Source organism: Danio aesculapii, chromosome 19, assembly GCF_903798145.1.
Source record: "Danio aesculapii chromosome 19, fDanAes4.1, whole genome shotgun sequence".
Lineage (NCBI taxonomy): Eukaryota > Metazoa > Chordata > Actinopteri > Cypriniformes > Danionidae > Danio > Danio aesculapii.
The window spans coordinates 45,729,860-45,748,476 of record NC_079453.1 but is presented as its reverse complement, the minus strand read 5'-3'; the positions used below and the strand labels follow the sequence as shown (position 1 = coordinate 45,748,476).

At 36.1% G+C, this 18,617-nt stretch overlaps 1 protein-coding gene across 1 annotated transcript in view; it reads right to left on the bottom strand.

The window, feature by feature from the left end:
* The window catches only part of ahdc1 (AT hook, DNA binding motif, containing 1), a 74,145-nt gene that overhangs the window by 38,559 nt on the left and 16,969 nt on the right, over positions 1–18,617 (bottom strand). Inside the window, exon 2 of the mRNA XM_056480124.1 lies at positions 16,617–16,702. The gene's annotated coding sequence lies outside the window, so the exon portion shown is untranslated. The remainder of the gene's footprint in view (positions 1–16,616; positions 16,703–18,617) is intronic.

The window sequence follows — 18,617 nt, the reverse complement described above, 5'->3', positions numbered from 1 at the left end:
TGAGTGGGTGTGTGTTGTTTGCCTATATATATATATATATATATATATATATATATATATATATATATATATATATATATATATATATATATATATATATATATATTTGCATAGTGTGTGTGTATAAAGTGTCCTCATATGTTTGTATCTGCAGAGTCAGTGATTGTGAGTGAGTGTATGTGTGTGTGTAAAAGTGAATGAGTGTGTGTTGTTCGTCTATATATATATTTGCATAGTGTGTGAGTGTATAAAGTGTCCTCATATGTTTGTATCTGCAGAGTCGATGATTGTGAGTGAGTGTGTGTGCGTGTGTGTGTGCGCGTGTGTGTGCACGTGCGTGCGTGCGTGTGTTTGTGTGTGTGTGTGTGTGTGTGTATTGATGTGTCATTCACCTATGCAGTAGGCAGGGGCGGCTTGGTGGCTCAGTGGTTAGCACTGTTGCCTCAAAGCAAGAAGGTCACTGGTTCGAGTCCCGGCTGGGTCAGCTGGAGTTTCTGTGTGGAGTTTGCATGTTCTCTTTGCTCCGGGTGCTCCAGTTTCCCCCACAGTCCAAACACATGCTCTTTAGGTGAATTGGGTGAACTAAACTGGCCGTAGTGTGTATGGGTGTTTCCCAGAACTGGGTTGTTCTGAAATAGTTGATGGTTCATTCCACTGTGGTGACACCTGATAAATCAGGTACTAAGCCAAGGGAAAATGAATGAATGCACATGCAGATTTTCACAAAGCGTTCTCCACGTGTTCTCTCAGGCCACGTATACATTACTGCATTTGAAAATGATTGAGAAGACACAACTTGTGCTACAGCTACGTCTGGCATCCACACAACTGAGACTTTTGGAAACACTGCAGAGCCCGATTCAGATTAAAGTAAAGCTTGTGTTTTACTGTAACGCAGACTTTAGAGAACAAAGCCATGTTCACTCCCTCATTAGTTTCCATCCAAAGATGTGAATTCAACTTATGCGCAACACAGGAATATCACATAAAACATTTGCGAATAAAACACCGTTTCTATTCAGTGTCAAAAAGAATAAAATCATGACCTCCTGATCAGTGGTTAGCGCTGTAGGCAAGAAGGTCGCTGGTTCGAGTCCCAGCTGGACCAGTTTGCATTTCTGTGTGGAGTTTGCATGTTCTTCTCGTGTTGGCGTGGGTTTCCTCCGGGCGCTTCAGTTCCCCCACAGTCCAAACACAAGCGCTATAGACGAATTGCCAACCTAGGTCACACATGACGTCACACGGGTTCCCGATAGCAAATAGAGACTGGTTGCAATAGCAAGCATGTCATGTTGTGCGGTAGGATGCCCAATTCGACCCTTGGCTAAAAGGGAGCTGAATGAAGTGAGGACGTAATTAAAAATGCTGAGCTTTGCAGTTCTCATATCAGGTGAGTTCACGCTATGCTGAATCATACACATTACTCGTTTTTGATTGCAGCAATGATTTCAGCAAAAGCAGTTACATATGGTGAACTGCGGACACTGCATGCTTAGAATGAAACGTAAAAATGTAAGTTCACATACTCTGCCGTACAGGTGCAGTTCGCTGTCAGAATGCAGTTGTTTTGCTTGTTTATTATTACCCAGGCCTTGTATACCTCCGTTTTCTTTTCTTTTCTTTGGCTAGGCAGAACCTTGGTTTTTAGCACTACATAGTTTAAAATCTGGTAATCATGGAGCATTATTTCTTGCACATGACCACACAGAACAACATTGATAAATAAGGGACAAAGCCGAAGAAAAATGCATGAATGAAATTTGGCCTTAGTGCATGAGTGTGTGTGTATGAATGTGTGTGTTTTGGTATTTCGCAGTACGGGGTTGCGGCTGGAAGTGCATCCGCTGGATAAAACATATGCCGGAATAGTTGGCGATTCATTCTGCTGTGGCAACCCCTGATAAATCAGGGACTAAGCCAAAGGAAAATAAATAAATGAATGAATATTGTGACTGATAAATGTTTAAAATTGCATTGGGGGCCCCTAATACTAACTCTGGGGGCCCCAAAACGGCATGGGCCCTTAGAATCATCCAACCCCACTTCCTCTCTTTTAACGCGATGGTGTGTGTCCTCATATAACATGTCATATAATGAAAAAAAGGTAACATTGTAACTAAAGTTCTATTTAGTGTCAAAGTGTCTCTCTATCTCTCTCTCTCTCTCTCTTTCTTTCTCTTTCTCTCTCTCTCTCTCTCTCTCTCTCAGGGTCCTTATTCAAAAGCATCTGTTTCTTTTTAGCCCTCACAGCTCGTTCTCTCTCGCTCACTCACTGTCTCTCTGTTTCCATGGTCTAAATCTCTCCTTCTCCTTCAGGATGGGAGTGTGTGTATAGTGCACTCATCCATCTTTCTCCTGTACACTCCCTCTATCATCATATCCAGAAAATTCCACTCCCTCCTACTCTCTCTCTCTCTCTCTCTCTCTCTCTCTTTCTCTCTCTGTCTCTCTCTCTCTCCATGTTATCGGTCTTCTGTACCTCTGCTCTGCTCTTCCCCCACTCTCTCACTTTCTTGTTTCTTTATCTCTTTCTCCCTCGCTCTTTCTCCTTCCTCCCTTATCTCCCCATAGAACCCCTCCTCTTCCCCACCATCTCTCACTTTCTGCTACATCTCTCTCTCTCTCTCTCTCTCTCTCTCTCTCTCTCTCTCTCTCTCTCTCTCTCTCTCTGCACTGTGTAATCTCACTCGCTCGCTCTTCTGTCTCTGGCAGAGGAAGTGTGTGTTCCCCAGGGGGAGCTGGGCTCATTAACTTCCAGCAGACAGAGAGTGAGAGAGAGAGAGGGAGAGATAGAACAGGAAACAGAGAAACAGGAGGATGGTGAGAGAGAGAGAGAGAGAGAGAGAGAGAGAGAGAGAGAGAGAGTCTGCAACAGAGTCTGAAGGTGAGGAAAAGACAGGAGATGGAGAGATAGGAGAGAGAAAGATAATTAGACACAAGGAGAACGGTGAGATGGAGAGATAGACACCTGATCAATCACTCGGAAGAACATTCATATGCTGTTTTAAGGATTTTTTGATCACACTTCACACTTTTTTTTTACATTTGTATTAATTTTAAGTACACTTAAGAAAATTATTCATTGGATTTAGAAATTTTTCTTTTTTCTTTAAGGGTACCTCTTTTAACCCCCTTTACAAGATGTAAGATAAGCATTTGGTGTCTCCAGAATGTATCTGTAAAGTTTCAGCTCAAAATACCCATCAGATTATTAATTACAGCCTCCAGAATCTGCCCATGTTGGTGTCTGACTACAGTGTAGCTGTTTTTGTAGCCTGTGGCTTTAATTACAAATGAGCCACTCCTCCCCGCCCACCACTCCCACGTGCATGTCTGCTTCTCATCATGCATTACGTCAGATAAACAGCAGTCAGTGATAGACACGGATGAACCTGAAACACAGCTCATTTGTCAAAAATACCAAGCAAGTTTATTTTATGCATTTGTGGTGGAGTTTATTCAAGCCTTTCTGAAATGATGAGTTCCCAAGGGTTTGAATATTGCAGTCTATTCATTTCCAATTATTTACCATGTTATCTTACAGGGACATACATTTAAAAAAGTTACTGCCGAGTTAGGCAAGTTTATTTATATAGCACATTTCATACACAGTGGCAATTCAAAGTGCTTTACAAAGTGAGTTACTGATGTGCACTTATCTTATATTGCTAATGTTAAGTTATTATTATATTTATTTTATAGGTGGGGATAGATACATTTTTTAAATCTAGATTAATCTCGGAATTAATCTAGATTAAAATGGTTTAAATGAATTCTGCCGAAGGCATTCAGAAAATGTGTGCTACCCAAATATTAAGTCTTTGAGATTTCTCAATCTCAAAAGATTACCTTAATCCTTAATTTTCTAGAACTGCTCGATCTTGCAGATTCGCACTCTATAACATCAGAAAGGTCCGACCCTTCATATCTGAACATGCAGCTCAACTCATTGTTCAAGCTCTTGTTCTCTCCAAACTGGACTATTGCAACTCTCTACTAGCCGGGCTTCCAGCTAACTCTATCAAACCTCTTCAGCTGCTTCAGAACGCAGCAGCACGAGTGGTCTTTGATGAACCCAAAAGAGCACATGTCACTCCGCTACTCACCCGTTTGCACTGGCTGCCAGTTGCTGCTCGCATCAAATTCAAAGCTCTGATGTTTTCTTACAAAGCGACCTCTGGCTTTGCTCCTTCTTATCTGCTCCCACTTCTGCAGATTTATGTGCCCTCCAGAAACTTGCGTTCTGTGAATGAACGTCGCCTCGTGGTTCCATCCCGAAGAGGGAAGAAATCACTTTCCCGAACTCTCACATTCAATCTGCCCAGTTGGTGGAATGAACTCCCTAACTACATCAGAACAGCAGAGTCACTTGCTGTCTTCAAGAAACGACTAAAAACTCAACTGTTTAGTCTCCACTTTCCTTCCTAATCTGCAACTGCCTCTCTGGCTATACCACTAACTGTGCTCTCTCTCAAAAAAACATTACTAATGCTTTGCTTCTTAGACTTTACACACCTGAAACTTGCCTATAGCACTTATTCACTGCTGCTCTTATAGTTGTGTAAATTGCTTCCTTGTCCTCATTTGTAAGTCGCTTTGGATAAAAGCGTCTGCTAAATGACTAAATGTAAATGTAATCCGACTAAAGTCATAACTGAACTAAACAGAAATGGAATTAAGACGTAGAGTATGCAGATATTAGTGGCATTATTGGAGTAAACACCGCAATCAAACTATTACTGTCATGTAGGAATTTTCAACATATTTTCCAACAAGATCCACAAAAAATGCCGCCTGGGCTGTCAGTAAATGACCACACACACACACACGGCGAAATGCTGAAGTTTTTTTTTCTCTCCATTTGGCGTGCATTAGTAAATTCCATAACACTCTCACCAGTTCTTACTCCTTATTTGCGTCTAACACCCCAGGTTGTCACGGGGGCATGAATGAAATGTTCATGAGTTAAAGTGAAACTGCTGTACAGCCGTTAAAGTCAGGCATCCTGCTGATTTGATTCAGAAGGGCACTTTTTTGTCAGACGGCTCACCGGTCAGGTATACATCCACGCTAAAATATCAAGGTGAAAGTCACCATACCTTGCGTAGAATAGACCCAGCTCCCAACCCAACTTTGAGAATAGACTAACGGCGATATTTTTTTTATCACGTGATAAGAGTCTCGTGTTAACGCAGCACGTTAACGCCGATAACGGCCCACCACTAATTTATTTAATATTATATTTATATTAATTTTTATTTCTTTCTTTTTAAAAAAGCGAGAATCTCAACAGTACAAAACAGTATTGCTGCTTCAGAAAATTTCTGACATATGGACACTTATTGGATAAATGGAGCAAAGCCACACCACACGCAACAACTGGATCTTCCAATATTAAATTAATTTGATCGGCGCAATAGCCTAGTGGTTAGCGCGCTGATATATGGTGCAGTAGCACTTCAGGGCGTCTGAAGACATTTCCCGTCCCTACCCCCTCTCTCTCCCCCACTTTGCTTCCTGTCTCATTACTGTCCCATGCATTAATAAAGGCCAAAAATAAATCTTTAAATAAATTAATTTGATAAAAGGCGTGCAAAATTTTCACGCAAAGTGATTTGCTGATATGCTGCAACGGCTCCTTTCAATACAAGATCAATGTAGCGAATTTTGACACTCTCGTCGTTGAAGCTGTGATGGCAGACAGCGCTGTTGCCAGGGTGGCCAGAGCGAACTTTGACACTCTCGCCGCCTTCGGTGTGAACACACAGTTAGCGTTTACTGACACCATGCGGCCGTGGTGATTATATCGGTTAAGAATAACAGCGATTTTACTGTCTTTATTCCCAACATGCTCTGTTTTTAAACACGTTTTAAGCTTATAAAATCACAGACAGTTGGAAGAGATATTTTAATTGATCAGTTTATTTGCAAAACAAAAGTTCTGTGGACGTGTGTATACATGTTATTATAGAAACATGGCGCCTGTCAATTAATTGGTGGGTGGGGAAAACTATACTCTTACATCACGTTGCAGTGGGCCTCAAAATCACTGGAATTTGGGTCCTATTGTCTCTATCACTCCAATATGACTGTGGACACACTGTATACACACAGTGCTGTCCAAACAGCTTACAAATGTTGATTTTTATCATTGGTTGCAAACAATTTATACGGGCTCAATTTAAGCAAACAAATTAAGTTGAACATTAAAAATTGAATTTTTTTGTTTAAATTCAGCCCATATAAATTATTGCAACCACTTACCTTTAAAAATTATTAGTAAATGTGACGAATTATATATTTTTTCAGTGTCTCTTGTGTTCAAATTGGTTCATCTATCTTAACTATCTGCTTATTTATCATTATCTGTGAGGGCTGTGTGATTTTTATCATCTTTGACAATATCATAATTGCTGCTTTTAACAATGTATAAACAGATGCTGTCGAGAATGTCACTCACTTTGAATGAACCTATAATTCAACTTTTGAAAGCAAAGACATATCACTGTATAGGATCTTGTTAGGGCTGGGCAAACATATTTTATGATTAAAATTCACTCTGACTAAAATTATTCATATATTCAAGCTACTCATTGTATTAAATCTGCTGTATATGATCACTGAACAGTATCAGGAATTGAACTGAATCAAAAAGTGAGCTTCTCAATTGAAATTAAGTTTTTTATGAGGTAAAAATATATAGCTCAGTAATATCATCACACATATGTTGTTTTGGTGGATATGAGAGTGTGCATGAGTACTGAGTGAGTTATGTTTTGGACACAGTTTTTTTTTTGTGAATGAAAAAAGTTCCAAACAAATCTCGAGCAGTACATTTCTGCATCTCACAGCAACAGCAAGCGATTCAATGATCCATTCATAAAGAGAGCCATTTGCGTTTCAAAATGAGTCAGCCATTCTGACTCTTTGAATCAACGATTCACTTAATCTCTCATAAAACAGCCTCTATCTGTCTGTCTGTCTGTCTGTCTGTCTGTCTGTCTGTCTGTCTGTCTGTCTGTCTATCTATCTTTCTATCTATCTGTCTATTGATCGTTTAGTCCAACCATCGATGCAATAATTTATTTTCTCAGTCCGTCCATCCATCTATCCGTCTATCCATCTATTTATCCATCCATCATCCATCCAATAATTTATTTTCTCTGGCCATCCATCCATCTATGCAATAATTTATTTTCTCTGTCCATCCATTCATCTAGTCATCCATCTAGTCATTCATCCATCCATCCATCCAATAATTTATTTTCTCTGTCCATCCATCTATCTAGTCATCCATCTAGTCATCCATCCATCTATCCACCCATCCAATTATTTATTTTCTCTGTCCATTCATCCATCCAATAATTTATTTTTTCTGTCCATCCATCCATCCATCCATCCATCCATCCATCCAATAATTTATTTTTTCTGTCCATCCATCCATCCATCCATCTATCCAATAATTTATTTTCTCTGTCCATCCATCCATCCATCCATCCAATAATTTATTTTCTCTGTCCATCCATCCATCCATCCATCCATCCATCCAATAATTTATTTTTTCTGTCCATCCATCCATCCATCCATCCATCCATCCAATAATTTATTTTCTCTGTCCATCCATCCATCTAGTCATCCATCTAATCATCCATCCATCTATCCACCCATCCAATTATTTATTTTCTCTGTCTATCCATCCATCCATCCATCCAATAATTTATTTTCTCTGTCCATCCATCCATCCAATAATTTATTTTCTCTGTCCATCCATCCATCCAATAATTTATTTTCTCCATCCATCCATCCATCCATCCATCCAATAATTTATTTTTTCTGTCCATCCATCCATCCATCCATCCATCCAATAATTTATTTTCTCTGTCCATCCATCCATCCATCCATCCATCCAATAATTTATTTTCTCTGTCCATCCATCCATCCATCCATCCAATAATTTATTTTTTCTGTCCATCCATCCATCCATCCATCCATCCATCCATCCATCCATCCATCCATCCATCCATCCATCCATCCAATAATTTATTTTCTCTGTCCATCCATCCATCTAGTCATCCATCTAGTCATCCATCCATCTATCCACCCATCCAATTATTTATTTTCTCTGTCTATCCATCCATCCATCCATCCAATAATTTATTTTCTCTGTCCATCCATCCATCCAATAATTTATTTTCTCTGTCCATCCATCCATCCAATAATTTATTTTCTCCATCCATCCATCCATCCATCCATCCAATAATTTATTTTCTCTGTCAATCCATCCATCCATCCATCCAATAATTTATTTTCTCCATCCATCCATCCATCCATCCATCCAATAATTTATTTTCTCCATCCATCCATCCATCCATCCATCCATCCATCCATCCATCCAATAATTTATTTTCTCTGTCCATCCATCCATACAATAATTTATTTTCTCCATCCATCCATCCATCCATCCAATAATTTATTTTCTCTGTCAATCCATCCATCCATCCATCCATCCATCCATCCATCCAATAATTTATTTTCTCTGTCCATCCATCCAATATTTTATTTTCTGTCCATCCATCCATCCATCCATCCATCCAATAATTTATTTTCTCTGTCCATCCATCCATCCATCCAATAATTTATTTTCTCTGTCCATCCATCCATCCATCCATCCATTTATATTCTCCATCCATCAATCCATCCGTCCATCCATCCAATCATTTAATTTCTGTCCATCCATCCATTTATATTCTCCATCCATCAATCCATCCATCCATCCAATAATTTATTTTCTCTGTCCATCCATCCATCTAGTCATCCATCTAGTCATCCATCCATCTATCCACCCATCCAATTATTTATTTTCTCTGTCTATCCATCCATCCATCCATCCAATAATTTATTTTCTCTGTCCATCCATCCATCCAATAATTTATTTTCTCTGTCCATCCATCCATCCAATAATTTATTTTCTCCATCCATCCATCCATCCATCCATCCAATAATTTATTTTCTCTGTCAATCCATCCATCCATCCATCCAATAATTTATTTTCTCCATCCATCCATCCATCCATCCATCCAATAATTTATTTTCTCCATCCATCCATCCATCCATCCATCCATCCATCCATCCATCCATCCAATAATTTATTTTCTCTGTCCATCCATCCATACAATAATTTATTTTCTCCATCCATCCATCCATCCATCCAATAATTTATTTTCTCTGTCAATCCATCCATCCATCCATCCATCCATCCATCCATCCAATAATTTATTTTCTCTGTCCATCCATCCAATATTTTATTTTCTGTCCATCCATCCATCCATCCATCCATCCAATAATTTATTTTCTCTGTCCATCCATCCATCCATCCAATAATTTATTTTCTCTGTCCATCCATCCATCCATCCATCCATTTATATTCTCCATCCATCAATCCATCCGTCCATCCATCCAATCATTTAATTTCTGTCCATCCATCCATTTATATTCTCCATCCATCAATCCATCCATGCATCCAATCATTTATTTTCTCTGTGCATAATTAAATTAGGGTCAACAAATATAGTCTCTGGAGGTACAACAGTCTCCTGGGGAAGAAACAGGTGTTCTGAGCTCGCAGTTTGACACAACAACACCCAGAGTCCTGTCGTGTGTGTGTGTGTGTGTGTGTGTGTGTGTGTGTGTGTGTGTGTGTGTGTGTGTGTGTGTTTTACAGAGACAGAGGTCACGGATGTAAATTCAGCTCTGGGAACAATTTGATTATGATTACATTAATAGAGCAACATGTTGCCTTAATTGAGAAAGATGGAGAACTGATTGATGACCTGAGGAGCTTAGAGCAGGTGAAGGACAGTTTTCTGCCATCTTTGGACTCGTCTGATTTCCTAGAATGTTCTGTCCTGTACACTGTAAGGTTTTCTGTAAGGTTTTCTACACTGTAGATTGTATAACTTTAGAGGTGATTTTTATAATCAAAGTATCGACCGTAATTAAATTATGCTTGAAATCTGACACTTGAAACGTGTCCGTGTTGCTGTAAATACACGGATGATACATTTTAAAGGAACACTGCACTTTTTTGGGGTAATAAATTCATTTTATGACTCCTTTTAGAGTTAAAAAGTTTTGTTTTACCTTTTTTGAATCTCTGGGTCTGACAGGAGCACTTTTAGCTTAGCTTAGCATAGATCATTGAATCAGATTAGACCATTAGCATCTCACTCAAATTCGAAAAAAGTTTTCCTATTTAAAGCTTGACTCTTCTTTAATTACATGAAGAAAATGGAAAGTTATGGAACTATACTGTCATTGTGGCATAAGAATAATCAAGGAATTCTACTGTCATACCATGGCTGAAGGTACAATAATATTACACAGCACTGTTACCTAGATACCTAGCTGGGGACTATTTTTTGGTGCTGCATAATATATATTTTTCTGTGAACAGACAAATTACTTGTTACTGGAATCTTGTTGCATTTCATGTTGTTAGGGCAGGGTGTAAGACTGAAGGCCTTTATTCTCAAAAACAATCGGCTTGATGTACATTGTGCCACTTATTGCCACAAACTAAACAATTACACATAAAACATCGATCTGAGGGACGACACGGTGGCTCGGGTTTCCTCCAGTGTCCAAACACATGCGCTGCAGGAGAATTGGATTAACTAAATTTTCCGTAGTGTATGAGTGTGTGTGCAAATGAGTGTGTATGGGTGTTTCCCAGTATTGAGTTGTGGCTGGAAGACCATCCGCTGCATAAAACATATGCTGGGATAGTTGGCGGTTCATTCCGCTGTGGTGACCCCTAATACAGTTTTTCTCAATTGCTTTGGCACATTTTTGAAACAGACTTCACTGTGAGTGCAAATCTCATAACTGTTTGCTGGAACTTCAGAACTTTACAGCATGTCTGCAAAATGTAGTTACTCCCTCAAAACATTTCATTCATGCTTCATAACCTAGTTATCATGTCGGTAATTTGGCCAAGGCTACCAAAACATGAAGTGTATTTGTCATAGTGTGAGCCACACTGCTCAAAATGATGAGTGGTTTTTTCACCATGACAGTCGACCATGGAAATTAACATTTTAAAAAATGTGATATTTGTTGAGAGAAGAACATTTGTATTTATACAATACATTTATTTTTGTGAGAATGTATCACATGTGAAGTGCATGTGTCATGTCTTGCTTATCCAATTATTGTATTGTACATTTCATATTTCTTATGTTACCAGAAATGCACAAAAATACTACAAAATAAACAAAGAAAATATTCTTGGTGAACATTCTGTCACTATTGTTGGTCAGGCGAGAGATTACAAGTCTTCCAATTGCTCTTCCACAAGCATGATCCTGCAGTTTAGGATTGTGGACGTTCTCCATTCTCAAAAAAAATAGTAAAGGTAGTGATAGTGATTGTATCTTCATACAGTTGAAGTCAGAATTATTAGCCCCCCTGAATTATTAACCCCCTGTTTATTTTTTTTACCCAATTTCTGTTTAACGGAGAGAAGATTGTTTTCAACACATTTCTAAACTTAATAGTTTTAATAACACATTTCTAATAACGGATTTATTTTATCTTTGCCATGATGACAGTAAATATTATTTGACTAGATATTTTTCAAGACACTTCTATACAGCTTAAAGTGACATTTAAAGGCTTAACTAGGTTAATTAGGTTAACTAGACAGGTTAGGGTAAATAGGTTTGTTCTGTAGACTATTGGAAAAAAATATATAGCTTAAAGGGGCTAATAATTTTGACCTTAAAATGGCTTTTAAAAGATTAAAAACTGCTTTTATTCTTGCCGAAATAAAACAAAGAAGACTTTCTCCAGAAGAAAAAATATTATCAGACATACTGTCAAAATTTCCTTGCTCTGTTAAACATCATTTGAAAAATATTTGAAAAAAGAAAAAAAATTAAAAGGGGGGCTAATAATTATGACGTCAACTGTATACAGTAGTCAACATTTGAAGTGGATCAAAATTATCCTACTGTAAGACAAGACTGTAAGGGTGTTGCTGCATATTTTTTGGACAACGTTGATGAAACGTTTTGATACACTTCAAATGTTGACTACTATAATGTATATTCTCCCAGACTTGATTGGTTAAATAGCAGTGGTGTACAGTAACAAATTACAAACACTCAAATGACAGTAATTAAGTAGTTTTTCTCAGAAATTGTAATTTACTAAGTAGTTTTAAAAATATTTAGTCTCACTTGAGTACCTTTTTAGTGCAGTATCGATACTTTTATTCCACTACTTTCCTTCAACCTGCAGTCACTACTTCTTGTCTATGGGGATTAGAAAAATCAGTCCTGTGATTCCTGTCCAATCAAATCACACATAGAAGGTAAATCACATCATAATGAACTACCTCAAGACATGGGTGATTTATAATAGCAGCAAACTGTTTGAAAGTGGCCTTAAACACCCAGCAGGCACAAGATGTCAACATGATGTCGTATTGACGTTGTATCCCAACATTGGCTTGACCTCAGAACCCAAAGTCAGGCCGACGTCAATGTCCAATGTCCAACCTAAAATCAACAAATTATCAACGTCTAATAATGTTACAGCTTGACATTGTGTGGACGTTACCACTATGACGTTTATCAGATGTTGGATTTTGGTTGCCATACCTGATGAATAAATGTCAGTATTTGACATCAATATGACGTTGGTTTAAGATGTTGGCTTGACATTGCATTTTGGTCACTTTCTAACAACGTAAAATCAATCAAAATAACATTGTCCTTAGACGCTGGCTGGACTTGAATTTTGGTAACCTGACATCACAACCTAAATCTAACCTAATATTAACATCTTATGATGTTGTGTGCCTGCTGGGCAATGACTAAATGCACTACAGAATGTTATGTTTACACACATCCACAAATGACATGTATCACTACTCACTATTCCTGAGTGTTTTTGAAACTTTTTACTCATACTTTGAGTAATATTTACAACAGATACTTTTACTCTACTTGCACTACATCTTTAGGCAAGTAATGGCACTTTTACCTAAGTATGATTATTCAGTACTCTTTCCACCACTGTTAAATAGTTGCTTTAAATTGTATTGCAATCAGAGGTCATTTACCAATTTAGCAGACATTATAAACAATGTCAGTATCAGATTTTATGGTGTAAACGTGTGTATAGAAATGTTTGATAATTGAATAGACTCTTTTGATTGTGGTGGCTTACACAATGAAAAATGATTGAGAAGTTGTAAAGAGTTTGACAGTTTAAATGAGAATTATCTCATCAGTTTTGATCAGCAAGCCATATGCTATTAGTTTTTGTTCAGACTACAGAAATTTGTACTTATTGTTTGCACACATGTGCCAAAGCATTTACAATTTGCTTAAGTCAATAAGAAGTGCCACTCTGAAGTGAACAATGAGCTAATTGTTCAGAGATCTGAACATTAAAATTTCAATCGAGAATTGAGCCAAAGCGATTGAGTAAAACTGTAAAACAGAGACTAAGCCGAAGGAAAATGAATGAATGAAATTACTTGCTTGTTTTGTAAACTTTCATTCATTCATTTCATTTCATTCTTTTCTGCTTAGTCTCTTTATTAATCTGGGATCGCTACAGCGGAATGAACCGCCAGCTAATCCAGCATATGTTTTATGCTGCGGATGCCCTTTCAGCTGCAACCCATCACTGGGAAGCATCCATACACACTCATTCACACACATACACTAGGAACAATTTAGCTTACCCAATTCCCCTATAGCGCATGTGTTTGGACTGTGGGGGAAACCGGAGCACCCTGAGGAAACCCCCACCAACATGGGGAGAACATGCAAACTCCACACAGAAATGCCAACTGACCCAGCCGAGGCTCGAAATCAGCGACCTTCTTGCTGTGAGGTGATTGTGCTACCCACTGCGCCACCATGACGCCCCTGCTTTGTAAACTTAATATTAGAAAATATTAAAGAAAAAAAAAATCGATTTAAAAGTGCCATTTTAAAAAAAATAGCTACAATATATAGCAAAACAATTATATAGCAAAACAAATAAAATCTAAATACACTGATATATTCACCAGGGTTTCCGCAGAGTCTTAAAAAGTCTTAAATTTGCTGTTCTAGGTCTTAAATATTTTACCACAGGTCTTATTTTTCTGATGTCCATGTAACGCTACATTGAATGCTCATTTAATTTCTTTTTTTGTTGCTGTTGCTTGGTTTTCGTGGTTTTGTAGTTCTTTATTTCTCTAGTCCAAATGTAATTTGTAGCATTACAACTACAAATGAGACCAACATGTGCTAGCCAATCAGCTTTCTGTTACTGAACTCCTTGTGCACAGCGAATGTGACGTCATCACTGTGTTTGCGGAGGTTCCCTTTGGGTGCACGCGACATGATTTCAGCTGGCGGAGCTCATGAAATTTTTTGAGACTCGGTTGAACAGTTTGCGCTGCGCTACGTTTGATTTGAGTTAAATATGAAACACTTTGAATCGATTTTGTCTGAAACAGGTAACACTGTACAGACATCCTTATGATCTGTCCATGCGTGATCATAGAGATAACCAAATGAACAATTCTTGGCTATTAATTGCAACAGCCGTGGGAAAGGAGGAAAGTTCTTGTAAAAGTTTGGAAAAACCTGAGGGATAAGTTTGTTAAAACAAAAAAAGAGGCCATGCAAAAGTGGAGACCCAGGTGGTTTTAATATTTCAGAATATGTTTTTCCACCATTCACAGTTTTTACATTGATGTATTTATTATAATTTTGAATTTAAAACAATTTACAAGTTACAAACTAAAATTACGTAACACATTATGTCTTTGATAATTGAAAGGAATATATGAACCTATCAGTTTACAACATACTGATGGCCTGTTTTTAGGCTTTATTGGTGATAATGGTCAGGAATGTTGGATCATTATTGCCTTTTTAAGCTTAAGTATAGGACAGAAACTAGCCAGACAGTAATGTGTGAATTGTTGAGTGGGCAAAATAAAAAAAATAAATATATTTTTTGTAAGTTTTTGCTTTTATTTTTGCCATAATAAAAAATATAATTGTAGAGCAACACATGTTCTGTTGCCATTAATATTTATATTCAATAGGTAGAACTCTCTGAGATATGAACAAAAGCAAGTGATGCATCAAAGTTTGATTTAAAAAAATCTTGAATGGTTATAAAAACCTTTATAATCATTATAATAAATAATAAAAACAAGTTAGTTTAAAAATCTTCAATGATATTAATGATATGACCCAGTCCCAGAAACTTTCTACCTCTCTGTTTATCCGTCTGAATTTAGTGATGTTATATAAACAAATTTCGGGAGGAGCAGGCACAGAAGTTTCAGTATCAAATACGTCTTTGACAATTATTCTATTATCCACTCAGTTCTTGACCAAACCCCTATATATACCAAAGCTGTCTTACCTGCAGCATCTTACAACTTTAGCATCCCTCCACCACCCCGTCACCTCACCTCTTAAGCATTACAATCCCGGGGGGAGCGTTCTGGGGCCGGGCTAGATACTTCGCTCGAATCCCAATTCCTCTGTTTCCTGATAAGAGGAATAACTCGAGTTTGGGTGTCTTCCCCGAGCTCAGAGCCCTCTCCCCGGACAGCATGCCAAATACGCTTTATTCTGAAACTATTGCAAGTGTGAACTCGTGAACTGCCTGTTTCTTTAGACCGCCCCCTGTCATTTAAAAGAATATCTCAATGGCGAACACGTCAAGTATAAAAGCCTCGTCCGTTTCGAAGGTGTGCGAAGTATAAATCCAACAAGATGTTTGTTTGTTTGTTTTTTTCTGTAGTTCAATGGTGCATCTAACCTGTCTTTAGTACTGCTCAGTTTGAATACGTTTATTTTACCACTAAGTTTGCATTTTCTCTTCATGTGTATGTGTGTTTTCGATATTGTGATGTAGGTCTTAAATTTAATACTTAATGGTCTCAAAGAAGGTCTTTAAAAGTCTTAAATTTGACATTATGATATCTGCAGAAACCCTGATTCACAAACTGTAGTCTTTGTATTTGAACACTTCCGAATGCATTTACAAACCCCGTTCAGTCGTGCTCCTGAACTAGTGGGAACACTTCACGAATAATAATTCACAATTTGGACAAACGCATTTCATACTCCAGATGGAATACGCAGAATCTCCATTTGAATGACAACTGAAAGATTTTGCTCCCGTGATGCAAGACTTTTCACCATATTTCAGATAACACTGAAATAACCTCTTCTCCTCTCATTATACCATCACCATAATACATAATCAAATAATTTGCAATCAAACTAGAGCTAGAAACCCTAATATGAAACTAAATGCAATCATCAAAAATAGTTGAATTCCTACACAAAGAGAAAGAGCGCAAAGTTTGCATGACAACACGACAGATTCCGGTGTCAAACGTGCTTCATTTAAGTTTTGTGAATAAAAAAAGCAGATTAATAAAAGGCTGTGGTACATCATAACCTTCATTCTTGTTCTTGGAGACATAGGAGGCACTTCAGCTGCATATTTGAAAACAATGAGCGTGTTTGAACAGTCTGTCCTGTGTGACCTAAACGATGTATGCAATGAAAACCCACACTTACCTTAGACATTGATTCTCTCAATCATTTCTCATCTCACTCTCAAACTGCATGTTTCCATGGCAATCTTTAGCCAGGCAGTTTGTTACCTGAAAGAAAGAGAGAGCGAGAGACGGAGGGAGGAATAGAGATTGAGAGAGAGAGAGAGAGAGAGAGAGAGAAAGAGAGACATATGTCAGGGATGAATGCATACAAATCATCAGCATGTAATACAGTGTACTTGCAGTACAAATAAAGTACATGACATAAAGTAGCTTTCAGTAACTTCCCATAACAATCCATTCATATATCACAATGTGTATTATTTTAAATAAAACGCAAACAGAATCACTGAATCGAGTTATTAGCATGGAATTTGGCTATCTTAACATGAATAAATCAAAAGTAGGATTGTAAACTTGATCACATTGCGATATGGACTAATGTCTGTGCATATTAAATGCTAAAACACTATTTAAATATGCATGTTCTGGGTGTCTAGGTGTGAATGAATAAAACAGGTTATTTTCCATACATTCTCATGAAGTTTATCCAGAGATGCTTTTTAATAGTACTAATTAAAAATACAAAAAATTATTAAGTGAATAAATAAATAAGTAAATAATAATTTATTTACTAATAAAAATGTATGAATAATTTTTTACAAAGATTTTTAGGTTTTCACATTTCACATACATTCCTCCATCATAAAGCTATTTTACACTACAGGTAAAAATCATAATAATAATAAATTAGTCCCAACTGAAATATTTATAAAAATTTGGATTTATGTTTATCAGAACTAATTAAAAACTAATGAAAAAAAAATAATAAATCAATATTAATTTATAAAAATGTATTATGAATTTTAAAAAATATATATTTTTGGTTTTAACATTTCCCCCAATATTCCTCCTTCATAAATCTATTTTAGAATAGAGGTAAAAATTAATAATAAATTATTCCCAACTGAAATACATAAAAATGTTGCATTTATTTTTAATGAATAAGTAACTAACTAACTAACTAACTAACTAACTAACTAACTAACTAAATACATTTTAATAAAAAATTATTATTAAAATTGGTTAAAATATTTTTAGGTTTTAACATTTCATTCCTCATTCATAAAACTATTTTACATTTACAGGTAAATAAAATGAATTGGTTTCAGCTGAAATATGTAGTGCTAACTAAAAATAAATACAATAAAAAATATATATATATATTAAAAATAATAATTAATTAAAAATAAATGAATAATTAAATGAATATTTATTTATTTATTTATACAAATTTTTTTAATACATTTTTAAAAAAGATTTTGAGGTTTTAACATTACTAAATTCCTCCTTCATAAACCTATTTTACACTACAGGTAAAAAGAAAAATTAGTCCCAACTAAAATACATAAAAATTTTGGTTTATGTTTTAATAGTACTAATTAAAAATAAATGCAATTAAAAAAATTTATTGAAAAAAATAATAATAATTTTAAATAAATAAATTAATAAATTAAAAAAAATAAATAATTTATTTAATAATAAATATTTATGAATAAAAACTTTTAAAAAGATTTTTAGGTTTTAACATTTCACCCGACATTCCTCCTTCATAAACCTATTTTTACACTACAGGTAAAAAATAAATAAATAAATTAGTCCCAACTGAAATACATTTAAATTTTGGATTTATGTTTAATAGTTCTAACTAAAAATAAATTTCATTACATTTTTAAAAATAAATTACAAAATAAATAAGTGCATAAATGAATAAATATTTATCTAATAATAAACTTTTATTCATATTTTTTAAAAATTAAAATATTTCAAACATTTTAACAAATAAATTATAAATAAGTGAACGAATAAATAAATAAATAAAATATCAGAATAATTTAAATATATCATTTATGACATAAAAACGAATCGTTCTGTTAGTTTTGTTTTTTTTAGACAAGAACAACCGTTTGTAAACAAGTAACACATTACAGGGGTTAATGCATTTTAAGTGATTTTTTTTGGA